General features: G+C 42.3%; 1 protein-coding gene across 7 annotated transcripts in view; it reads left to right on the top strand.

Moving 5' to 3' along the window:
- elmo1 (engulfment and cell motility 1 (ced-12 homolog, C. elegans)) overlaps positions 1-26,908 on the top strand; it is a 117,373-nt gene that overhangs the window by 10,018 nt on the left and 80,447 nt on the right. Inside the window, exon 1 of one of the 7 annotated variants that reach the window (XM_084379020.1) lies at positions 15,680-15,872. The exons of the other annotated variants lie outside the window; for them this stretch is intronic. The gene's annotated coding sequence lies outside the window, so the exon portion shown is untranslated. Of the gene's footprint in view, positions 1-15,679; positions 15,873-26,908 lie in introns of those variants that run through there. 7 annotated transcript variants of the gene reach the window in all.

The following is a 26,908-nucleotide window of genomic DNA, read 5'->3' as shown; positions in this document are numbered from 1 at the left end:
AGTTTTCTTCTCCCTGTTGTGTGCTTGCTTATCAGTGTTTTTGCTTCTTGTCATTCCTGGCAGCTTTGTTGTTGTGTCTATAGACACAGGTTTTTCCTGCCATCTGAGAGCAAGCATCAAGGAGTGGTTTGTTGTCTCTCAGACTGGTATCATTGTGTTCAGCTCAGGATTCTGTTGCTGTCTGTGGCCTGACTGGATTCCCCATCTGTAAACCACCTGCCTTAGTTACCCCGTGTCACCCTGGCTGGTCTGCGCTGGCCACACATCAGTGTTTTCCATTTCCTGTGGATGTTCCACGTTGTCAGTGTGCCTACTCCCTTATCTTATCCCCAGCTATGTTAAAGCAGGAGAATATCATGGTACAGCTCAGCTCAGCTGGGCTCAGCGTGGTTCTCTATTGAGAGAAGAGAGGTATTGTAATGGCGGACTAGCTGGGTTTAATGTTGCCTTGAGGGCTTGTTGCTGCGTCTGTTCTTTTGTTGTCTGGAGGCGAAGCTTAACACTCTGTGTTTGTATTTTTGTGTGTGTGTGTGTGTATGTCCAACTTGTGTGGCTGCATGGCCCAGCCCAGACAGTGCGGTGGAAGAAAGGCACAGGAAATACCAATGGCGTTTTTTTACAATAGCTGAAGAGCTACCGGATGCATGACAGTCTTTAGGCATGAAAGTTTCTCACATACACAGCGGCAGGTTTCAGAAGTAGATTTTCGTTCAAATAGACACGCCTCTCCTGAACTGGAGGTGTAAGGTGAGCCACTTCCTGACAATATCTGCATGTGAGCCAATCCATTTCCTGTTGACAGTAAGAGTTAAGAGAAAGGTCAAGACATGCAGGCACAACCCTGCGACCCGATGTAATGCGGTTAGTCGTTAATGTTTTTCCGAATCAATTACAGGCCAGGCTGACAAGTGAAACATATCGAGTCTGATGTCTGTTTCCATGTCCTCAGTGAATAGATGTATGGGGGGCTGCTGTGCACAGATTACATCATCCAATGACATCGTACCCACAGCAATGAAAGCCTGGCCTGAGGAATGCCCTCTGCTTGTGTTTTCCTTTCTCTTATTTCTTCCCGCCCCCCACTTTCTCCCTCAATGTGGGTTACATGCAGTTAACCCATAAAAGGCAAAAATGAAGTTCTTTGAATCCTATGCTCCAGTCCATAAATAGCCCCACGTCAGCCTCATTTCAACTCATGTTGCAGCCTCTGTCCCACAAGCGAAGCCCCCACCCACAGTTTTACTATAACTTGATAAAAATAAGGCAGCCACTAGCAAAACCCCAATGAAAGGCTTCATGGGACTCTGCTTTAGGCACGCAGGAGGGATGAAAGTGTTTCAGCCGCGAGCCAGTCACCACACTGCTAGGGTGGAGGCCGAGCTGGCAGCGACGCTGGCTCGTGACTGACCAGACAGGCAAACATAGGCCGGTGAGGGCATGAGTGTAGCATATGGTTAAAAAAAAAAAAAAGACGTGGGGGTAAATGAAAGAAAGGAAGACTGTGGAGAGTGGGAGGCTGAGGGCAGAGTTTAGGGGTTAGAAAATGAATGGGTGAGCCCTGAGATTGGGCAGGGGGCATCTGTCAGGAGAGGGGAGGGCATGGTGGTGGAAGGGTGTGGCATGCATGAAGAGGAGGCTGGGCAAGGAGAACAATAACAAGCATCTGTGAGACTCCAGAGGGCAAGAAAGACAGAATGAAATGGAAAAATATTTTGAGAATCGTAGCAAGCGTGAGCTCATGTGTTGTTGCCGTGTGCAGTGGCGTGATACCGATGAGCCGTTGGTGGTGGTGATAAATAACATCGTGCCTCCAACAGTGCAGTCAGTCAGTCAGTATGGCAGATAGGCAAAGAGCACCCAGCAGGGGAGGAAGAGAGCGCTTTTGGTGAAGCCAGGCGCCCGAAGCCACCCAAGACACGGCGTGTTTGCATGTGTGCGTTGGAGTTAAGGGTAGCTTGATGTATAGCCACAGCTGGGGGGTGGGGGCTCTGAGGCTGTGGGAGGGGACGGAGAGACAGCTGGCAGAGCAAAGGGTGAGTGTAACGAGGAGTGAGTGTGACAGCCACAGTGACTCCTTTGTTCCCACTCACTTGTGCCAGTCACAGCGAGTCGATGGCAGATCTGTGAAGTGACTGGATCCTTTCACGGCACCTAGACCCGATACACAGTCTAGCTTTACATTAGCCCTCTACTCGGCATGTTTGTGTGACTGGCAGTGGCTGCAGGAGATTTCCACAAGCGAGCCCATAACCATCTCCTGTAATGTCAGTGCTCCTGTAGAGCGCTTATTACACTTGTGATGATAGTCATCAGCTGCTAACATAATTGTAGCGCCAGCAATGTTGAACAGTAGCCTGTTCGCTATATGCTTATGTAATGAGTGTTGTTGAGGGGGCCTGTGCTCTCTGCTGAGTTATGGTTTAATAAGGGGAGTAATTTTTGCTCAGGCAGAGAGGAGTGTGTGTTGCAGGAGTCCTGTGCGGCTCCTGGAAGAAATGCTGCGACGGCGTGTGTGGAGTATTATCGAGGTGCAAGGTCACTTGAGACAGCTTATTCCACCTTTCTTTTATTAAACCTGTCTGGCGTGTGTGTGCGTGTGTGTGTGTGTGTGTGTGTGTGTCTGTCTGTCCCAGCACGTTAATTTTCCCTCCTCAGAATGCCAGTGGCCTTTAAATAATAGACCAATGGATGGGGGATGTACTCTGTAGCTTACTCCTCTCTATTAAAAGGTGCTCTTTTTCTCCGAAAGCTCTCCACTAAAGCATCCACTCTTTCACCGCCATTTAGCTTTCCAGTAATTTATTTTATTATTTTTTTTATAGTTCAATAAGCCTTTTCAGTGGCTGACTTCTTCCTCTGAGTATCTGAACCATTTAGTTCAAGTAGGACAAGTAAAAATAGCCACAAATCAATCCCAAATGTTCTGGGGCTCTTCGCACATCTCGATCTAGGCTAGTGCAAGCCAACAGGGGATAGAGTGCTACGGCATTCAAAGCTGGGCAGAATGACTGGCAGACTGGCAGTTTAACGGAGGGCATGTTCATTAAAAATGTGACTGGTGGCAGAGACCCGGGCCTTGACACAGTTTAAAAGCCATTAAAGAGGCAGCGGCGGATTATGGTTTGTTGAGTTATGATGATGACATGACCTTTTGGTTATTACATGCTTCAGTAAAGATGGTAATCCTCGGAGCTATTGAATTTAGCTAAGTGGAGAGCATGTTTCCATTAAGAGATGTATATGACGTGTGCAACACTGCAGCAGCGGCAGCAGTTTGTGGCAGAGCAAATTATCAATGGCACAGAAATGTCACATGCTGTAAATGTGTCGTGTGATTCCTAAAGACAGATGGAAAGAAGAGCTGCAGGGTCGTGGAGTAACGTGCATTCATCAGCAGGCAGGCAAAGAGCAATCATAGATCTTCAGATGACTTTTTATGTTGGGAACATTCAAATAATAATAAAAATAATAATAATAATACAAATTTCAGGTCACATACAAGCAAACATTTTGAAAACATTTGGGATTTTTTATTCAAAGAATATCATAAAAAATACATCCTTTTTTTTCATCTTCATGGAAAAAATCCTCACAAATCACCACCAATATTTTCTTATTTTTAATGTTAAAAGTCTGAATCTGAAGCAGTGTGTGCAATCTAGTGTTGCTGATATAATACTGGAATTTTTAACTTCAATAAAACATCTTGAAAAATATCGATATCCAATACAGTGTTCAGTATCATGGGGAAAAATTGGCGGAAACACTGAGGGCATCAAAATTTTGACTTTTAGCCTGTAACATAACAAGATACGACTTTTCTTTTCTTGGCTGTAACAGCAGAGGACTGTAGTGAACATTAAATATCACACTTTTTTAAGAAACATTTGTTTTGTCTTTAGACTAGGCCTTTAAAATGATATGTTTGCCAACTGTCTGTCCGAGAAAAGAGATAATGAGAGAGTGCAGCTGGCACTGGTGTATTGATTCTGCAGAAAATGAGTGTTGAAACTGTTCAGATATTCAGATTTGATACGTATGAATGTATTGATATTTTTGACACCCGCCACATTAAAACTCTTAGCATCAGCTCACTTAATCAACTCTGAGTACTTAAAGTTAGCCCAGATACGATATATATTGGACTGATAAGGCTCGGTAATGGGAAATTTATATTAGTGGTTATTTATCGCTGGAATTCTGGCTGATAAATGGAGACAATAATACCAAGCCAACTTGCCTTCACTGATTTAAAAAGTGCAGCTTTTACAAACTCTGATACAGTAGGTGGCTGTTTGCAACACACAGAAGAAGAAGAAAAAGAGGAAGAAGAAGAAGAATGGGGTAATAAATCTTCCATCTTGCAAAAATGTGAAATGATCAGTTATTTTATCGATATCTGCCATAAGAAGCAGGAAAATATCTGTTATTGTTATCAGGAAAAAATCCATCCCTATCGTGCATCCCTACCAATAATAATGAAGGAACTGTAACAAGCCAGGGCTGCATGATTCATCTCTACTTCTGTTCTTCATGCTGTCTCATGCTTACCTGAAAATTATTCTGCAGTATTTGCATGGAGCTCCATTGCATCACATCAGGAACTCCTAATGTTTCCCTAATTCAGATAATGACAAAATTGTGTCGCACTGCATGACAAGCTTTGTACAGGCAGCACAGCTAGTAGCAGAAATGAAAGCGATGTGTGTGAGAAAGAGATGAAAAACACAAAACTAGAAAAGAGTCAGAATCAAAGAAGACTTGCTGGTCTCGGAAGATGATACAAATTAGCTTCCACCAAAAAAAAATTCAAAGTTGATGATGACAGTTCACATTTGCAGGCAATATTTTGCCATTTTTGCAGCAGTGCAGGGAAACACTGCATATTTACACATAACTTTACCGAGAAATCATTGAAAACGGGAGCTTATCTCGACATTCGGAAGAACAGTGAGAGAAAAATGTAATCTCAGTTCTGACACATGCAGGAACAGTGCTGTCGCAGCTGTTTTCAGTGTTTGTGTAGACCTCCTCAGACTGTGTCAACCCTGTTCTCACAAGGCCCTAAATGCATCAGAAACTGTCTGTGCATTAGAGTTTCATGGGAAAATCTGCACTGCAATGCAAACGCTTTGGCTGAATATACACTATGTCTTCCTGTGTGTGTGTGTGTGTGTGTGTGTGTGTGTGTGTGTGTGTGTGTGTGTGTGTGTGTGTGTGTGTGTGTGTGTGTGTGTGTGTGTGTGTGTGTGTGTGTGTGTGTGTGTGTGTGTGTGTGTGTGTGACTGTATGTGTCGTCATCGTCTGAAAGCAATCCTGCTTGTGTATGTTTGTGTAAACGCCGGACAAAATGAAAGCAGGGCCTTGGTGGCTCAGCAATCATTTGCAATGGAAATTCTCTGACCCGGGACGCCCGATCCTTCACATCCCATTTAACTCGATGGAGCACATGCCAACCCTGCCAGCGCTGTGAGCAGAGGGAGTTAAGCTCCTATAATGTAACAAAACAGGTCTGAAAAAGCTTTCTAGTCATCAGTGAACCAGTAGCCTTTTAGTTTTAAACCGCACTAAGACTGCAGTCATCACTGTGATGCTTTTTGCCTGACTCTATAATAAGAAATGGCTCAGTGTATCGCTTTTTGTTCAGCAGGCAACAACGGTTGGTGGATAACTCAAATCTACCAGACCCTTTAATCAAATCAGTGATTATAATACATCATCTTTGTTTGTGTTTCCAGGGCGGATTCTGTTCGATAATGAAGCCAGATATGATGTTTACTTAATTTGCTGGACTGCACTATTTCACAGCTAGATTTGAAGTCTCTCTCAACTCAAAAGTGTTTTGCTTATTGTTGCATCACTCGGGTGTTTGACTTTCACTAGAATTACACAAGAAGGCTGTTTTTGTTCGTCTGCAAAAGGAGGGAGAGTTTCTCTGTGCTCTCCTCAAATCTCTGTCAACGATGTGTAGGTACAGGCAAGACTTCACTAGTTTGGACTTCAGTCGTGATCCAACATGTAAATTGCAGAATTGTGATGAGGAAACTTGAAAACCTCCAGCACGCATTCGCTGTGGAGCAGGAGACATCTTGTTTTCTCCTGGAGTTTTGAAATGAAGATTATTTGCATATTCATAGATTCGTGTTTTTAACGAGGGAGAAGAAGTAGATGCACTTGTGAGAATGTTTAAACTGGGGAGAATTAACTTTATTTGTGTGGAAAAAAAACCCTCTCAGGCACAAATTTATATTCCAAGCTGAGTATTAAAACATGTTTGTATGGGAGTGATGCTGCAGCCTCCTCAACAAGCATCAAGCAGTGCTGGATCAATAGCTGTGCCTACTAGATTTGACTTTGATTTTCTATCTTGATTGGTGGGGACACAGGTACATTTAAGGGGAATTCAGGTATTTTTAAACCTGGGCCCTATATCTTCACGTTTAAGTAAATTATATAAATGATCCTTTGAGGACATTTGACAGCGCTCATACAGCGCATACACCTTTGTTTTTCTACTTATATACTGTATACTTGTGGGGTAAATAAGACTATAAATAATAATCTCAAATGAACTGAAGCACAAGAATCGAAAGCCTTTACATATGTCTAACTGTTGCAAGTCATGATAGTAGATTAATAGACAGAATTATTGGTCAATCAGTGGCAATATTTAAGTTTTATTGTCACCTGAAGGGGAAACATCAGCAATCTATACAATGAAATCCTAGGGCTCAATTTAAAAATGACTCATCCAAAATTAGAAAAAAACAATATAGAGTAAACAAGAGCAGCATTCAGTAGAGCACATACGTCCACCAAGGCCCAACAGTCCCCTTTAATTCAATAAAGTCTAATACAATGTCAAATAAAACATATTTAAATCCAGCAGATACCAGCCATCTAAATACGTCTGATTATTCATATAAAAATGCCCTATCTCTCAATGTGGAAAACAGAGAAAACATATCTGGATCTGCACCAAAAAGTTTGTGGGGTCTATTTTGGGCCCATCCTCCATCCAAGTTTCGTGGAAATCTGTTCAGTAATTTTTGTGCGATCCTTCTGAAAAACCCACCAATAAGACGACAACAACAACAACCAGACGTGGGCGGGAGCATGTAACTGACATATGGTGTAAACATTCTGCAGGCACTGTTCACCCTGCTTCACATCACCCCATTCATGTCAATTCAACTTGAAAAGCAGCATGTTTAACAAGATAGACCCCATTAAATATATATAACATTTCCAATAATCGTATTCTGCCGTGCTGCCAGTGCTTTTGGGCAGAACAGTTCTATTTTCTCCGTCAAAATGAGTGAAACTAAGCCTTTAGCTGCAGTATTGTTCTTGCGTAAGCTCCACTACTCTATTCTGGGACTTGTACACACAAACTCACGCCTGGTCGGCCGAGTGCTCTGCTCCGTTTGTGTGTTCGTGGGCGTGTGCCAGTAACTTCCCACAGCACCTGCCCGTTTGGTTTTCAATTAGCACACAGAAGACGTACCATCATTATCTTCCTCGTGAACTGTGCTAATCCAGTTAAGGGATGGAAGATCCCTCACGAGCGGTATTCGGTTAGCTGGGACTTGATAACCGCTGTCTGTTTTATGAATGAGAGGCCCCGCAGAGGGGAGTATAAAAGGCAGTTTTACGTCTGTTGTCTTTCGCTTACATATACACTTGTGGCTGTGTGCGCATCTTTTCCATAATAGCCCTTTGTCTGGTGCTTTTTCCCCTGCTGTCTGGGGTATAATTTTAGCACTCTGAGGAAGTGAGATTTTTACATTTCAGCTCTTTGGTGGAATCGAAACACACTTGAGCTTGACCCTGCTGAGTTGAACGGAAGAACGCAGTTAAAACATTGTGAACAAGTGTTGATTTTTGAGAACTTCTACCTTTTTATAGGACTAGGGAATTCAGTGTTCCAGCTGCTGCTTTTCTAATGAATATTTTTCCATAACAGAGTTCGTATGAGCCAGACTAGCAGGCACGTGATGGATAAAACATGCCTATGATGGCGTTGAGCTGGGGAAGAGTTATTGATTTGCCCTGCAGTAACACGGTTTGATTAGTTACACGATGTGCAAACTGGAGCAGGGCGTTGCTTTAATGCCCGTTTTTTTTTTTTTTTCAATGAAAGCCCGGCTTCATATAACCTGAACTGTGTGAGTGATTTTATAGACAAAAGACAGATTGTGTTTATGTTTTGCCTCCTCTGAAATGCACCCACTTGAAATGAGAGGGGGTGTGAGAGAGAGAGATGCTTGGATGCGCTCGCTGTTCTGCTGGAGTAGTCAAGGTCGCTTTATGACGGAGGCGTTTTTCTGCTTGTGAATGAAGAATGCTGTGCTGGTCCCTCCTGGTGCTACGATGCCTCCCGCCTCCTCCAACACGCACACAGAAACACACACACGCATACGTTCAGGCTTCGAAGTTAGACAATGGGACTATAGACCTGACTTCCCACTCCGACCAACCAAAAAGCAACATTCATCCCCGCCTCGGTCATGTGACCTAGCAGAGTTTTTGTGTGGTCCTTGCCCATCCCCTCTATATGTTCTCCCTCGCACACAGAGGGGTCTGGTGAACTTTTGAGGAAGGCTTGTTCCTTGGAGCGTGGCCTCAGAGGCTCCAATCATTGTTGTCTGCAGTGATCAGTCATGGGGAAGCTCTGGTCAAACCATTCCCCGTTTCTCCCCCACTGTCTGCCGCTTTTGAAGGATTGCTCTTTGATATTTTGTTTCTCTACACCACAAACTGTTGTGTCTTTGGAAACAAGGCGCACATTTGTCGTGTTTCTTTTGACTCTCATGAGCTTGCTCCACATCTTTGATATTTTAAAAAGGACTTCAGCTTTTGATGTCACAGAAGGGAAACTTTTAGATCCTACAGGTGGGAAATGGGTCTTTATTTCTTACTAATCTTCAATCTGTTGTAATTCCAAGTTGCAGAAAATCCGAGTCCTTCGCAAAAGAAATCCACAGTCCAGCAGCATTAAAACGACTTAAACAAATCGCCCACAGGCTTGTACAGGCAATCAAGAGAGACAGGGAAGGTCTCATTTTTCTTGTCTCATTACAGTCCACTCACATATGATAAAAGTGATTAATACATGTAAATTGCTACAAATTGTCACATAGAGCTCCTTTAAGAGATTAGTTTGTCACTTTTGGAAATAATTGTATTCACATTATTGCTGAGAGTCCGACGAGAAGATCTAATCATATTTGTCTGTTCACTATAAGGCTATAGAGATTAGCTTAAAAACTGAAAACAGGCAAGATCCACCTTACCAGAACCTCCAAAGCTCATTAACTAACACATCTTGTTTCTTCAATCATTTCAACAATCATTTTTACGAGGTGTAAAAACAAGTTTTGGTTTTGTAGGGGTTAAGAGCAGGACGATTTCTTGGCTGTGTGCAATGACTTGTTAAACAAACATGATTTACCATGGTCATTAGTGAGGTTAAACATTTTCAGTAGGTTGATTTTTTTACCTTTATACATCGATCTTTTAAACAAACTCTCAGCAAGAAAGCAAATAAGTGTGTTTTTCCCCCCCTAAATACCACACTATTGCAAAAAGTCCGGAGCATTGTAATACTCAGTCTGAAACCTTTCATGCTCTCTAGACTGAGAAAGTCCTGCTGGCGTATTGCAATTTGGAAATAGTCTTTTCCTTTATTAGCTGAAACCCTTGAGTTTTTCTGTGTCGACAGTCCTTTAAAAGAAATGCATTTATAAGATAACATTTGAATGGTACCAGTGTCAGCCCTGGAGTTAATTTATTCAGTGTTGCTGTAGTATTATGACACGTTACAGATTCCAGTCTGTTCCTTTAAGCAACCAGGCTCCTCTCTCCAGCTTTCGTCTTTAATGGTCCAGCTCTGTAAGTTGATTACACCAAAGACCCCACATGCCTGCAGCCAGACCAGCCACTGTGAAGCCTTCTGGGGACGCACATAGCATAGCTGACATTTTTATCTCCCTCACTCGCATCCCTAGCCGAGGCAATTTAAGGTTTAGAAACCGCTGTTATCAGCCTCAGAATTTAATCTGAGGTTCGTGAAAGCCTTCTGGTGAAGATCTGAATGGACGAGTGGTGGAGTGTGGTGTCTTTCATGGTAACTTTAGCCGCATTCCTGATGTAGAAAATCCCTATTCCTAATGATTTCAGCCTGCTTACCAGTAAAATGGATACTAATGTGTATTTTCTGGTTTCACAAATCGGCATGTAGACTCCAACAATGTTGATGTTTCTTGCTGCTGCAGGAATTTGGTGTGGACTTTTTAAAAACATCTTTGAATCAGTTATTATTTCCATAACTTACGCCTCCTATATTTGCCAGTTTGGAGGAAATACACTATGGAGAGTGGGTGTTTGACCTGGATAGGCTGCTTCCAACAGGGCTAAGAAGCCTTAGAGCAGAAGGTCACACTGTCAGTGACTCAGTACGCCCGTGGACTCTCTCACACTCACACTCACACACACACACGGACACTCTTTCCCTAACTGGCAGTGAAAAGGCTTCCAGGGTAAACACCTAATTGTGCTCCTCTCTTCTGTTTTTAAGCTCTCACCGCCGACCTTGATGCTGACAGATATTGAGTTATGTAAGGATGGCATGTTATTTTTAAATCTAAAGAGAAAAGAGATTGTGTTTGAGCAGAGCACACAGCCTATTGTGTTTCAGTTAGTGAGGCAATGGAGGAAAAAACATGTGTAATAGTCACATTACGTAACACTCTTGAATACATAAGTGCGCTGGATTAAAATACACACACCAGGGTATTTTAATGGTACAGGTGATGTTTCATAAGCACTTAAATATCCCAAAATATCATGTGCTGAGATTGATCAGGGAACAGTGCTGAACATTTGCGAACAATGTGTCACCGTGTTTGTCTGCTCGCTTCTCAGTGTTTTGTAACTCGGACGTTGGATGCTGTAAACAGCCCATGAATTCAAATGAAAAGCCAGATTTATTCAGTCATCAGTCACGATATTGCTAATGAGATAATGGCACTTGGAAGCAAACACCAACTTCTGAATTTCAGATGAACCACGAACACTTTGTTGAGCTCTCCGTCAGTTTCTCAAATCACTTAGCACTACACTATCAGCCAATTTTGTTTTTAACACTATTTCTTTACACGTTTTTTTCAAAATAAACCTTTATTCCTGAGAGTTAGAAGACAAGTGTTACACATGAAATGTACTCTAAAAACTGAGGTGTGAAAAATACTTTTTAGTTATGAGAAATTAAATTACTGAGCTTCACTAGAGGTGCTTTTTTTATTTGGACAGACCCAAGCTAGCTCTTTCCCTCTGTTTCCAGCTCATGCTAACCTGAGCTAACTGGATAGCTAGCCTCACCAACGTACTGACATGAGAGCGGTATCGGTCTCCTCAAAGTTTTTTTTAGCAAGAAACCTCTATGCACTCTATTTCACAGCAAATGTTCGAATTTTTCACCACACATGAGGTGTATATTATGGACTGGAAAAACAAAAAGAACAGATGAGTTCTGCAGAGACGTCGGAGGTTCCCGTAGGAATGAAGACTTGCGGTCGACTTGCATACACAGAGCTATATGGAAACGAGGCGTTAGTGTGAACATTATTCTTGTTACTGTATACCGTCGATTGACATTTCTGAAATCTTTCCCTTTCTTCATCTTAAATCCAAAGTTGTTTTTGCTTAAGGAAAAATATGCTCTGAGGGACATAAGAGCGAGACGTTTCCCCAAATGTGGTTGGTGCTTTTTCATGTGTTTTTGATGTGCAGTGCTGGTTTCTCCGCTGACTTTAGCACTGAGGATTTTAGGGAAAACATCTAGTCCATCATTTAACTTCCAAACTTTGCAGAAAGCGCTGCACTAAACCGGGCAATGACTCTGCAAGCATTATATTCAGAGCACAACCAGTGTAAGCTTTCTGTTTTCGGCTGTTTGTTGCCGCCATGCAGTTTGCCCCGAACTATCTGGTATAAAGCTATTGTGATACAAGCGAGGCACATTAATCTGTGCGACCACGTTCCAATTATTGTGATTATTATGAAATATCACAGACAATAATAAGAGAACACTTGCACAACCCGTGGGCAGTGAGACCCAACTAACAGTCTAACTCTACTTGACATTTTAATGCAGTACGGTAGACCCAGGAGTGTTTGGTCCAATTAAGTAGCTGCTGCAGCTAGCAGGTTGTGTACCTATTAACTTTGCCTCTGCGGCCTTCACTGCAGGCTGTTTACTCCACATGAATGGTGCAATTTCGACTTTATTTTGCAGGGGGAAGTCTGTTCTTAACTCCTATTTATTTAATCTTGTCCAGAAAATAAAGGAAATTATGCCACATACACGTTACATCCCTGGAAAACTCTAATGCCATGCGCTCGTTACAGTGTTGTGAATTGAGATATCTGTAATTTGATCATGCATTACTGTATGTTTTGATAGATTGCAGACATACACATCCAAGCATATGCATTGATGATGATGATCTGGACTCCAAACTGCAACTTGATGGAGTGGTTGTCTGCTGTTATTACACATGGCCCGTGATAATTACATCACAAGTCATCTCCCAGTATAACTAATCCAGTTCAGACTTTTCCATTCAGGAAGTCTGTCTCTCTCCAGTAGCCTTTTCCTTGTTGATATAGTGGGATCTCTACAGGCTAGTAGCTTGTGTTTACTCATTTGTAAAAAAAAAAAAAAAAAAACTAGCATATGTTAACCAAGAAGCTCGCCTCAGGCGGTTGCTTTGCGCTCAAGGCCAAAGAAAATGGTTACCTCTCAGTTTGGATTTGGCGCGTTCATACACCTTCTCCTGAGGTGTTGTTTTGCAAGGTGATGTGCAGTTTGGAAACGTGGCCCAGCTTTCTTGTTGTTGGCGGGAAGGATTGTAACAGACCGTTGCATGTTGAAATTCATGGATCATAACCAGTGGAGTTTAGGACGATTACAACTAAAGCATGTTACTCCTCTTTAAGCCGAATAAATTTGGATGTGGTTTTGAATAATAGATGATCCCCCGAGGTGTCGTGGAATTATCTTTGCCTGACAACCTCCTCTGCAAGCAGACTGTGGGAATGTGCAGATTCATTTCATATTTGAAAAATGGCAACAAAAAGAAACATTCTTTGAATAAGAAAAAGGGGTTATGAAACACTAATCGACTGGATGACGTCAAAACCTGTCTGATATTATTATTCAGCATTTGCATTTACATTTTTGGGTTTTTCAGCCGACACTCTCAGGGAGAGCCATTTAGAGCCGAGTGTAACAATAAGCTCAAATTTCTGAATCACTAACATTTCAAGCAACGGGTAGTAATGTGCGCCAGGGTCAGAGCCACAGCTGAATGATAATAGTCTCTCTTAAAATAGTACAAACAATAACAACAAACAGAATTTAATAGTTGTAGTCAGAATGTTGCAACAAGTTTTTATCTCTTACTGAGAAGGCATACAGGAGGCAATCATTTAATTATCTATTATTTCTATTTTGAAGGGGCTCTATTTGACAATTTGCAACAATTTACATGTATTAATCACTTTTTTATTGACCCTATGTGAGCAGATTGTGACATGACGTGAAAAATGAGAATCTCTCATCTCTCTCGGTTGCCTGTACAAGCGGATTAACTAACCTTATCTTAGAAACGGGGTCTGCCAACATAAACAACCGCCTTCCAGCAAAACACTGAAGTTCCCCAGAGCCCCTTTAAATTTTAGCAACAGACCTTAAAGGGCGCAATATGAAATAATGTCAGTTTAAATAATTAGAAAATGAACTAATATTATTAACAGAATATAAAGAAATACGAGACCCCAGCTACTGTAGCCTGAACCTCAAGCTCCTAACAGGACCGCTAGCTGCATGCCTAACTGTGCAAGCTATCTAACGGCAGCCACTGTTAGCAGCACTTAGCAGTTACCCCGGTGATAGATTCAAACATTGCTTCAACACGACCAGCTGTGCATGCTAAGGTTGAATAGCTCGAGACTGGAACAACAAACAGCTTAGACAGACAGTTTGTCAGGTTAACACAGACCAGACTACAAGCTGCTGCTCCTTTTTCTTTTTCTTGGAGTTTATAAAAGCAGAATGAATCACATATAAACAGAGCAGCAGGCCATGATTACAAACCACTTGTTAGCAGTCCAGAAGAGACTTAATTACTGACATCTAACATCTCTGGTATCAATCAATCATCACTTTTAGGCGTAAAGCTTGGCTGTTGGCACTAATGCTTGTTCATGAAGAACAACAGCTGTGGTTAGCTTGAATCCTCGTTCGTCACGGTAGATACCAGAAGTATGTTTTTGACTATCAGGAAAAAACTTCAGGAATACAGTCCGAAGTATGCTATAGTCGTTGAATTAGATTTGTTGCCTTAATCCGTGTGCTCCAGTATGCTTTGGACTGTATTCCTGGATTTTTTCCTGATGCCGGTTGAAAGGGGGTTAAACTCCTTCCTTCATCTCTGTAGGCTGGACTTTGGCATTGATAAGTCGGGAGATGTGAAATCCAGAAACACACAGGTTTCAATTTTGACAAGAGCAGCCTGTGGAGGGAGAGCAGAAGAGGTGATACGAAGGACTTTGAAAGGTTGTCGACAGACGGGTTGCAGCCTTCTGGATGGTTCAGCGGTGCTCAGACAGAGTAGAGAGGCGGAGGGGCTCACGAGGGAGCTGAGATAGTTTGGATAGATTATTAAAGCATTTGACACGGAGTTGGGCCGAGTCCCCAGTGAGTGCTCTGACTCAGCAGACTTCAGATATTTGTGTGTAGAGCACACTCAATATTCTTCTCCAGTCTAGCAGGGAGTCATTAGTGACAAAGGTCCCCTAAACTTTTTCACTTCCTCAGGTCTCCATGACACTCGGCTTTGGCTTCAGCAAAGCGACTAACCACATGACGGCTCGACTCATACACAGTGCTGTCTTCTCATTTTCTCAGCTTGAGACAAAATCGTAATAATAACATAATCTGTTTCTATTAGCTTGTTGTTTTTTCCGGTTGCTGTGTTGAAATGTTTTTCCTCTTGGATACCTCGAAGGCTCTTTGGGAGTTTGTGTCATGAGTGAAAGTTCTGGATGTTTGCATTTATGAGGCTCATACGAACCAAGTTTGACCTCAGTCTGGGTGGAGTAAACATCTGTTTTTGTGTGACACTTGCACAGATGGCCTGTTGAGCTCACAGTCTGAAATGATCGCCCCCTGCTTAAACAATAAATGTTTCATACGGGCATTTAGCCTCTTAGCTGATCAGTGGTCTTTTGTGACAGTGTAAACTGTGTGACTCACTCTGTTGCCGCATGCTGTAGACTCGGCTCTGACTCCGATACATCAGTGGTGATTGGGGCAGAAGTGAAAGTGTGTAGCATGGTGGTGGCAATCACATAATTTCTGGCCATTTTAACAGTACAGTTTTAAACAGTATTCAATGTACAATTGAATCAAACTTGACTTTAGAGGCAATAACAATGTAAGTTTAATACATTGACTTTAGAATCCATTGATCCTTTTCTTGCTCGCTGTCATCTTATCTTTAAATTTTCCCGCTTCTTTCGCTGACAGACCTGTTTCCTCTTTTCTCGACAAACGCCTACTTCCTCCTTCTGTCTCTCTCTCGGCGCTCTCTTGGTCGTTGCTTTGCCTGAGGCGAAGCACTGCACAAACCTTTCTGAAGTCTTTGTCTTTGGCGTATGATGCTGAAGGCACTTCACTTGCAAGCAGATACTAAAGTTGTTTAGAAGAGAGCTGCCTTCTCTCTCCACTGTAAGCGGTCGTTTGCATGAGAAGAAGGTTGATTGGGAGAAGAACCACCAAGCCCGTTTGCTGTCAAGTTTTCCGGGTGAGTCCACTCATCGTCATAGTGTTTTTTACTCTGTCTTTGCGCGACACAGGATGCAGTAGGCCTCAGGGTGCGGCTCCATGCACCCTCCTGCCTCCTCTCCTCTCCTCTCCAGTGTGTCATCAGTGGGCACGAACATTGTGGCTGGATGTTTTCAGTCTGGATGTAGGGAATGTCTTGGTACGTTCTGTACATGCTTGTTGGCCTATCCGAGACGGGACTCGGTGTGGGTTTTCCACATCTAACCAGAGAAGAATGGAAATGTCAAAGAACGGATGTGTTTTTAAGACAGTTGAGCGTTGTGGCCTAATGGCTTAGGGGGGATGGAAATGTGGTGTCCATAGTTTATGATTTTGGAAAGGATAAAGAAAGACCATACTTAGGCAGCTGATAAATCTGCTGCATTGGAAAGTAATTACTTGGCAATATTACTTGGTCTCTTCATAATACGCATTATGGATTAGTTGTGTGCTTGCAGGCCTATTTTTGCCTTGCGTTTTCTTCTCCGCTAGCAAGCGTCCTGTCTTTTTGTGTCCTTGTCTCCAAATGTTCCAATGTTTTGATTATCTGGGTTGCAGAATGCCATCCAAGTACCTCTAATTGTTTCTGACTCACTTGTTTTCCTCAAATTGCTGGCTTGCTCTGCTCGGAACACACTATTTAGGCTACACTTGTACCTTGCTCAGCAAACAGTGTCACTCCAGGCTTCACTCGTTCTCCTGTGTGTGCACATTTATGGATCTAGACACACATGCAGTAGATTCAGCTGTGCACGTACTGTGTACAGCCGAGTACGAGAGTGGACTTGGTGTCCTCTCAAAGGGCTCACGCCTCAGTGGGAGGTTGGTCGGCTGCTGTTGAGAGATGTTACGAGCTGCTGGTACTGACATTTGACAGGATATCCTGGTTGCAGCAGCTCAGTGAGAACCAGGGCGGTTTTGTGACACATACCTGCTGTGAGACACGCACAGAGGAGTCAGCAAGCTGTTGTGATGCTTGTCAGTCAAATCCCCAAACTCTGGAGGATGCCTTACATGTCTTCTTACACAAAACATGTCTTCATGTGACACTTTTTTTTTGTGAGGAAAGTTTTTAGACCAAATGTTTTCTTGGTATCTTGTTTATGCATGTTAAGTCTCTCCGAGCTTGGCACTTCCTCCTTTGGTTGAGTCTAGAAGCCATATTTCTAAACCCTGACCCCAGCCTTCCCCCTTTTCCTTTTGTCTTCTTCCTTTATTTGTAGCTGTTTTGTCAGCTCTTTGTCTCAGAGCCAGCAGCTTTTCCTGTGGGCTGGGTGTTGGGTATGTATGTATGTGTGTGTGTTGGGGAGGGATTGGGCACAACACAGAAGCATTTTTAAAAGTCTCAGTTTCGATGCACCCTTTCTTTTATGTGTTACTCTTGATGTTTTAAGTGTTTTGCTTAACAATTCACAGTAAGGGGAACCTGCACTCCAGTGAGTGCTTCTGCAGTTGCCAGGAGTTAAATGGAAAAATTGTTGAGTGTCTCCACTTGTTTGATAAAATTGAGCTTACAGTGTTACAAAGGACATAACCATGACTTATAATGCCTGAACATTTTTGGGATTAAAACTCGTAAAAAAATAGCTAGCAAACAGTTGCATTGAAGTAATGGTTAAATATTTTGTAAAAGATGGCATTAACAGATGGAGCCGGTTGCTAACAGGAGCGGATAAACTTGAAATAGCTCATAAATAATGGAGAAATAGCAAATTAATGGCTAAATGGTTAAATTGGCTAAAAATAATGGCGAATGTTTTAAAATAGCTCCACGTCATGAAGTCTAAAATAGTTAGCAAACAGTAATCGGTCTCTGCAGGATTTTGCAGGCTTTTTCTGGCGGTTGTTGTTGCCAAAAATGTCTGACATCATGGCAACTTTATTTTAAAAAACAAATTGTGTTGAACGTAACAATGTTTTTAGCTGTTATGTTTGGAATTAAATTGCAGGAGCCAGTGATAATTGGCACTTTGGCACTTGTAATACACAATAAATCTGGATGCAGCTCTCTCTGTCTCGATGTTTTGTGACTGGTCGGTTGTCCATATGTTCCAGCCATTCTCTGAATGTTTTTTTTTTTTTTTTACAGAAAACTGGTTTTCGATCGATGACTTTTCTTTGTGTCCCATCACAACGTTGCACATCAGACAAGTTCTACATGAACTTAAAGAGAAACTCAACTACCCCCTTACTGATATCCAGTGGTTTAAACTTCTCACCTTGCTGCAGTGATGTGCAGGTGTACTCCAGGTTGTGCCAGTAAATCATGATATCACTGTTGGGTGTAGTTAGAGGTGGAAAGGAGCACACTTTTGACCCCACCAAACCACACCCATCAGTGTCACTGATGCAGATGTTAAAAGGGCAGTGAAACACTGCTTTTCAGATTGGAGTTAAGTAACTCTTTAAGTTTGTGTGTGTGTGTGTTTCTGACATACACACACCTCTACTCAGGGGTGTAACGTGACCATCCTGTAGCTAGTATGTGTGTAGGCGTGTGAAGGCGTCACGCTCGGAGCAGCAATAACTCGGTCCTGTGCACCATGCCAGTGGCCTTTTTGTCTCAGCTCTCAGATAAAAGATGGTGCTCTTTTTGTAGGCTGTCACATACACACACATTCTTACACACACACACACACACTCACACACACACAGGCCCCTGCGGCTAGGCGGGCCCTTTGTAGAGTCATCAAATGAAGAGCTTGAAGGGGTCCTTTTGAAATCCACCCGGCACATAGGCTACAGACACACCCACACACAGGCACAGACACAGATGTCTGCATATACAATTGTAGGAGTTAATGCACACTCTCCCACACTCAAAATGCACATGTTACTGTGAAATTCGATGGTCTGAACATAATCTAAGCACATGAGAGCGAAGTTTAAGAGGATTCATTTTTATAGATTAAGAAAAAAAGCCTTTGAGTGTCAGGGTGGCTTCATGGTATGTGTGTTGTTAAACTGGATGAAAAATGATTTTATTTTGCTCACATATCTGGTCCCCAAAATTTGATTATATGCTGTTGCTGTGCATGACAATAACAGATTGAAATGTTCTCTCCAACCATAATAATTACAGCTTGAAATTGAATATAAAATTGTTTTTCAAATAGTCAGAGTGAGGGATTCTTAAGAAGTTGCTTGTTTGAAACAAGCACTGTTGGGTCAGAGGCCTGTGTGGTCTGCTGTAGGAGGTTGAGGTTACATCAAGTTGGTTCTTTTTTTTTGAAAAGTCAAAAAGCGTGTCAGCGGGGAAGATATTTGACCCGTGGCCATTACTTTTATGAAGAACACTAGCTGGAGTTTGATGCCTGGTTATCAAAAGTAGAACTGGGAAGCCTGGGAAAAGAAAGCAGTTGTTGTAAAGTTGATGTTACAGCCGAGGGCAACAATAAAATGAATTTCTGACACTTATATGTGTATCATGTCAATATGACTGGGAGTGCACATGGGGGGTCTGAGGTGTGCTGTTTAGCATCTGACTGCTCAGACTGCTCCAGATTAAGTGTCAATTAAATGCAGATGGTCGTATACAAATCACCCAGAATTTGAACCTTGATGGAAGGATGACAATTTAGTACATGTGTTAACAGAGGCGTTTCTATGCTTTTAAAGTGTGAGGTTTATTGGGGTTGAGTGTTGGTAGGTCACACTGACATCGCCTGTAAAAGAAACTGCTGCTTCGTGTTCTTTCACACCATTAGAGCTCACAGAAGAAGGTCCCAGGAGGAGCTGGCAGGAGAGGATCTGCGTAACTTAGATCGTGTTCCCCTTCATATTCACGCCCCCAGTCTCACTCAATTTGTCTCCTCTCTCTCTCTCTATCAGCAACTCCTGATGGAGTTTTAATTAAACTTACTTCAAAGTGTTAAAATTCCTTAAATACACCAAATAGGCATTTTCATTTCATATGCAGGGATGTCTTAATTAAAATTCTTTGAAAGCTGTTACACGCAATTAGAGAGTGATGTCGGTGGAAATTAAATGGGGCAAATGCCATAAATTGCATCGTTCAGTATTGGATCTATTAATTTTATTTTTGTGAGACTGCTAATTATTTTTGCATACCAGCTTTTTGTTTCTTTATCCTGAATAAGTTAAGTTAATCCACTTTCAGGTACAGGTGAGGAAGCGTTTGGCATTTTGAAACTTGCAGACACCCTGCTCTGTGTCCGTGTCAAGTAGTAGTTGTTACTATAAGCCATTGGTCAACTAGTCGTCACACGTTTATGATATTGATTTTATTATTTGAATATACTAATGCAGTACCTGTTCAGAATGTGCCTGTGCAATTGCTTGGCCTCTGTCATTGGTCACTGCAGCTTTAGTGGTGAGTGGTGGTCCCTGTATTCAAACTTTCTTAATATTTAAAGTGTTGTTTGTCCAAACATTAAACAATTCTCGTTTTAAACATAGGAATAAATCCTCAGCACAAGTCGTATCTTCATCGTCCTCTGAGTCAAACCTCCTGGTTGGAGCTGCTGTAAACCTCCTCTGTTACTGTATGTATTCCCTGTCCCTAGCTGTCCTGTTGGTCCCAGTCCCACAGTTTTCACTGGGTAGCCGCTGAGCCCAGTTCCGTATCCCACTTGCCTGGCTCCTGTTCTGGTGCTCATTTCGGCGCAGCTCCCTGCCAGGACTCCCACGCTCCTAGCCTTAAACCCTCCTCCTCCTGGCAGTCCAAAGCTCCAACACCAACACTCTGTCCTGATAGCTGCATGGCTAACTGAGCTAACTAGCAGCTACACTTAGTAGCAGTTAGCGACTTCAGTGTTACAGTGTTGCAACCATTTTATTTGCATCCAGGCCTTGACGATAAGACAAAGCTCCTAAATGAAGTGTAAGGTTTTTATTTTTGTGCGAGTAATAGACCATTGAAAGCTTAGTTGACTGAGACTCTTCTCATCGACGTACAATTTAGTCGAGTATCAGGGGGCAGCCCTTTCTCTCTCTAACCCTCTTTTCTCTTATTCTCTCCTCTCAAATCTTTTTTCTTCACTCGCTCTGTTTTGTATTTTTCCTCTTTTCTCCATCTGTCTTTATTAACCTCAATGTACCTGTGATGCCACTACTTCATGTTTACCGTCTGTGTCTACCTTCCTTTAATCTCTGTTACCGCTCCCTCCCTTCCTCCCTACGTTCCTCCTCTCGTGTTCACTCACATTTCTCACCTCCATCACTCCATCTCATCTCTTTCTCTCTCTCTCCCTCCCTCCCTGGTCCTATGGATGATGTGACCCCTCGCATTAAACATCATGAATTATTGAGGTGAAACCGAGCACTTGTCTGCTGCCCAACAAATCACAGGCCCTCTCTCCTCCTCTGTTTCCTCTCCTGTTACCCTCTCTTCCTTCTTTATTGATGCTTTTTCTTTCCCTAATTTCGACCTCTGGCTACAGATCAGATCACAGGTTTCTGAGGGTAATGTGAGATTTAGTTTTCCCCCTCTCTTTTGGAGCTAATCCTGGGGAATTTTGGCAACTTTAACCCAGCGGCACATGCCTCTCTAGTTACGGCAGGTGGGTGACTGCTTGAAGACAGATTTACTGCACACGTACACAGTCACAGATTACAATACCTGGCTGGAGTGGAGCCCAGTTAGTCTAGTGGTCTGATGGTTTTGGCAGCGTGTTATTGCATATAGTACATTAGTGCAATTAAACCAATGGAAGGATTATAAATGTGTGTCAAATGATTAAAAAAAAAGAGTCTATTTAATGTTTTTTAAATGTTGAGTTCTTTTTGGTCAAATCCTACAAAATAATATGTTCTGAGTGGGGACAGACTTGGCAGGAAAAGGAGAAGAGATCAATGAAAGCAGGAAACGTTGGATGCGGTGGACAGAATGAATGAACAGAGGAATAGCGGAGGAAGGAAGGAAGGAAGCTGGATGAGATTCTTAAACAGTGACAGAGCATTTTTCTGCAAATAACAAAAGATGGAGTGAACTCTTTGTCCCGTCAGCCTGTTTAACCCTCTGGCTAGCTGAAAAATAAGCACACACTCACTCACTCAGCTGAACCAGGTTTGCAGCAAATCACCTGCGCTGACATGATGAGCTGTGACAGCAGCTAGCTCGATAACAAGGTCCCATTTACACTGTGAGGAGGCCAGAGTGACAGATCAGGATTTGATATACAGCCCCCGAGGCGATCGTAAACACTCATGATGACTTGTAGAGAATATATAGAGTCAAACACACAAACTTACACACACCTGAGAACAATCCTGGTGCGAGACCTTGTTGCTCACAAGTTGTTCCCCCGGAGCAGTGTGTGTGTGTGTCGAGTGCAGGAAAAACATGTTGATCAGATGAGTGCCGGACCGTTTGTTAGCCCTGCTCATGGTGTGCTGGTGTGTTGAACCGCTGTGTCTCTCAATTACATTTGAGCCCATTTTCAAGGGATTTACGGTGGCTGTCAGCAATGAGATAGGTGTGTGTCCTGGTGTGTGTGTGTGTGTGTGTGTGTGTGCCTGCTCTCCAATCAATAAGACTCAAGGCCGCCCATCTCTGAGTCATCTGTGGTTCTCGGAAGATGATGACAAGGTGCTCGGAATACACACATACACAGGAGCGTTGTGTTTACTGGAGAACCAAAGCCAAATCCTCAGACAGGGTTGTGTTTGGACTTCACACACACAGACTTTCCACTCTCCATTTTCAAGTATAATTCTGTTTTATTACATCGTGGGTCTTTTTATTTTTGGATTTTTAGTGAGTGCGTTCTGTCATAATGCGACAGAAATGGCTAAACTAATTGCTGAAATGTGGGAACACAGCAACATCGCTACAACAAAGTCTGACTTGGGCAGGAGAAATAAGCAGCCAGACGAGCTTTAAATAAACATTAGTTTAGCCAGATTGTCTGGACCATTGTATTTGGAGGTAAAACCAAAAGTAGTAAACCAAACTGTTGGTAAGAATCACTCATTGCACAGAAAAACTGTTTGCCTGGACAAATACAGAAAGTATGTGTGCCAAAGTTGAACTTGTCCAAAGTCTGACTGTAAATTATGAAGAATGTTTACACTGTAGCCCAACCAAGACTGGATTTTAGAGGCTAAGACTGATATTTTAGCAATGTCAGAATCAGCTGGCTATCAGCTGAAGATATAGCCTGGGGCTTCCAGTGTCAAGATTTTATCATTGTTTACAATCCGATTATTAGCTTGAGACGCGAGAATGGAGTTTGAGTTGAGGGATACTGCTGATCTCTATGAACAGATATCTGCATATGATTTGTTAAAAAGATGATAAAAAGCTAAATCGTCCTTAGATCAAAGCTGGTGATGCTGAAGATCGTTTTTGGCCCAATGTGTTCGGCCTCTTTTGAGCTCCATCTAAAAGGTTTTACTTCTGCTACGATAAGCTGATATTGATGTTATCCAACAGTTGATTTCCGTTTCCTGTAATTATGACCAAAACTATGAAAATAAGACCAAAGTTGTTATATTATATAAGTTGTTTTTTTTAGATTTGCACTTCTTTTGTGGTTGAAATAAGACCAAGAGTCTACAGCCATGGCTAAATTTAGCTCAGCAGATAGTGACAGTGCTAACATGCTACCATCAAGATGCCCTGTGCACAGCAGTGCTTCTCTCCTGGGTGCCAACTAGTGCAGGGTGAACTACGGCGGACCAAAATAATCTATATTCCACGACACACCAGTTAATGATTGACAAAGTTTTATTATTAAAGCAACCTTATGTAGAAATTGGCTTTTTGTGTGATTTGGCACACCACATATGTGAACTTCATGGTGGGACTGGAGGTAAAGTCAGGGGACCACCAACAATATAACAGTTCATCCTGAGAGGAACATAAAAGTAAAAATAGAAAAATAAAAAATCACAGTTATCCATCCAATAGCTGTTGTGATATTTCCGCCTGGACCAAAACGGTGGACTGATCGACCAACAGACTGACATTTAAACCCCAAGAGCAGCATCACTGTAGCATGGCTAAAAACTTCTGACAGTCTGAGTGGCAGCTTTAGCTTTCCTTTACTGCATCTCTGTCTTCCGTCAGGATGATAATCTGTGTATAGATGAATAATATGCTATTGTCTGTAGGATATATCTGCTTGTCTGTTTGTTCTTACATAGAATAGCAGGATGATGCTGCTGTTTTCTTTAAATCATACACATTTGTTTCAGCAACTAACCTGTGAAGTGTAAGATTTCTATCCGTCAGAGTGTTTTCTCTTCTCTTTCCCTTTCATTCGCCTCCTTGCTTATCCAAGAACGGGGACCTGAAGCGGATTTTTTTCTCCGCATGAGGTTACTGAGGGGAGAGGCAGGCAGAGAGGGAGGGAGGGGAACGGAGAGATGCACAGCTGCGAGGCAAAGAGTCTCAGAAAGTACTTCACATATTCGTAACGAAACAACTCTAATCTTCAATGAACATACTCGTTCATATTTCGGGGGAGGCATTCAAAGCAGAGGGGCGGAGTGAGTCATATTTTATAGGGAGTTATGACAAACGTGACTCGAGTATGACACGCGCTTTGGAAGGAAAGATGCATCCCCATCTCGAGCTATTGATGCAGCGGCTGCCATGGCAACGAGCCCTTGAATAAAGGCTATGTGGATCATTATGGGGTGACTCACACACAACGCCAGGCCAGCCTTATTACATAAACTATCTTTAAATTAATACACGCTCATGAAACACGCACATGCATACTCACACAGTGCTGCACAGCGGCACACACACTCCGGTCATCCACACCAAAACACACATTTCATCACTCACGATTTTGCCTGCACACAAGCTGTATCTATCAACACTCGCACTACTCTGCTCAATAGTTTTCTCCCAGGAATTAATCCGAGCCGGTCTTAATGCATTATGGATTGAGATTAAATATGTAAACAGCACTTCTCCACCAGGAACCAGGATGATCCAAGCTTTCCAGAAAGGATAGGAAGGTAAATTATTGATGCCTTCCTCTGTAGGTTTTGAGGATATCTATGGTACATTTTCTACTTGGTATCTATGCAGTGGTGAGTTTTATTAGACCTCCCTGCAAACACACAGAAGTAGCTTTACCCAGCTTCCTCTTAGCGGTTCGGGAGACTGATTTGGCTGTTTCTCCACCACGAGCCTTCTAACTGGCTTATTTAAGAAAGCCACAGGGTTTCAGGTCGATCCAGCTGCATGCATCCCCGTCAGATATCGTGCAGAAGCGTCCTCTGCAGAGGGAGGAACCACCCCAGGATTACATGTTCAATATTTGAGTGTGTGTCACACTTGTTGCTATGAACCAGGGTGCACAAAAACAAACAAAAACAGATTGAGTCTGTTTGCGTTTTTGACTGGTGAAAGACGGAGAGCACGACGGTCTTTATTTAGCGTATCTGTTATTTCTTCACTTCTGCGGGTTACTGGAAAGTGAATGTCAAACAGATGCTCTTATCTCACTCTCTCACTCTGTCCCCCCTTCTCCTCTCTCTAACCATTACCTCCTACTCCACTTTATACTTTCTTTAGCATCTTTAACTGACTGATTTGGTTTTGCACCGTAATGTTGGGGGACTTGACAGAACAAATTTTTAATCAGAAGCACCCTTCCTGTCAAGCTTTCAAAGTTCACCCTCTAGTTGTAAAGCTGGCTTTTATTGTTGTCTCCAAAATATAATCTGACAGATGCCTGATTTTTTTCTTTTAGGCTGAAACCAATTTTGATATATGAGAATTTCTAAATACTCTAATGACAACATATCGGCAAAATATTCATTGTAACATGCATAAAAATACCAGATTTCTGTTAAGCATCTGTTAAATTTGGCTTAAAAACATCAGACCAACGTGCTGTATTCACTAAATGGGACATTTTACGGTTGAAAAATAATCTTGTCATTACTCCTTGGTGAATAAATTATATAATGGTTCAAGCACATATTCGGCATTTCTTGGTGCACATCCCCTGACATATACGCATTAAGAAATATCTGCGATTCTTGTAATGGAAAAAAAGTTTTGCTTTGAAACATATTTGATAGTTGTTGGAAAGGATAGATTAAGTCTATCAGCCCATACAAGTAGATTTCAAGTAAAACAGCATCGGTTGTATTGTAACTCCCCTGGTTCTCTGTTACACACTCTTTTGGGCTTTTTGTTTGTTTGAATATTTTTTGTTCTGTTGACGTTCTCCTCAAATAAAAAGAAAATGTAAAGCGATTATATACCTGCGAAAAGCTAATATGCCATCATCTGCAGATATATCAGTGCAGCCAATTTTTCTCAGACTTGACAGAGCTCATCCAGAACCACAGGTTTTAAAGGCTGTTTTGTGCTCCTCATGATGAGTACACTGACCTTTAAGTGTAAAATTGGGGGAATACTCCTTTTAAGCGAGTGGAATTTGGCAGAGGACTCAACTTTGTACTGGTAACCTTAACTCAGCTGCCTGCTGAAGGAGAGACGGTGTAAGAGGAACACTTGCACTCCATGACAGTGGAAATGTCTAAAATGTGTCTCAAACGTCACTCTGGAGATTAAAACATGATGCTGCTGGGTGGTCTGTGTCTTTAAATGACTGAACTGAGGCCAGTGTGACAAAGTGGGTCTTTAAAAACACTGTTCACTCACCTGCTGTGACCTCATTAGCAGTTAAACTTTGATTTGAATTCAACTCTACCCTACCGGCACGTCCTTCTGCTCAGCGTGTCAGCAACTGCAAATTAAATTAGGGCTGCTGCTGTAAAAAAAATCTCACAGGACAAACAAAAAGAACAACAGTTTGTCTGCTTTAGTTTGGTCGTTAGAGGTCGAACTGTGTATTTGATTTTTAGCATCAGTATGTGGCTGCTGAAATTTGCACGAAGTGCTTAGTTTTTAAGGTCAGCCGTGACACAAACAGCGCAGCGTGTTCTAGCTGTGGGCTACTGACGCGAGATGGCAGGTAGGCCTATTGCGTCTGTGGTTTGTAAACCGAAGCAGCGCTGAAGATGGACCCTCGTGCTTTGCAGCGAGGCAGCCTGACCTCAAATGGTTTTGGGGTATGAAAA

The sequence above is a fragment of the Pagrus pagrus genome, assembly GCF_965226575.1.
Source record: "Pagrus pagrus genome assembly, chromosome: 17".
Lineage (NCBI taxonomy): Eukaryota > Metazoa > Chordata > Actinopteri > Spariformes > Sparidae > Pagrus > Pagrus pagrus.
The sequence above is the reverse complement of the archived record's forward strand: the minus strand, read 5'-3'. Positions and strand labels throughout refer to the sequence as shown.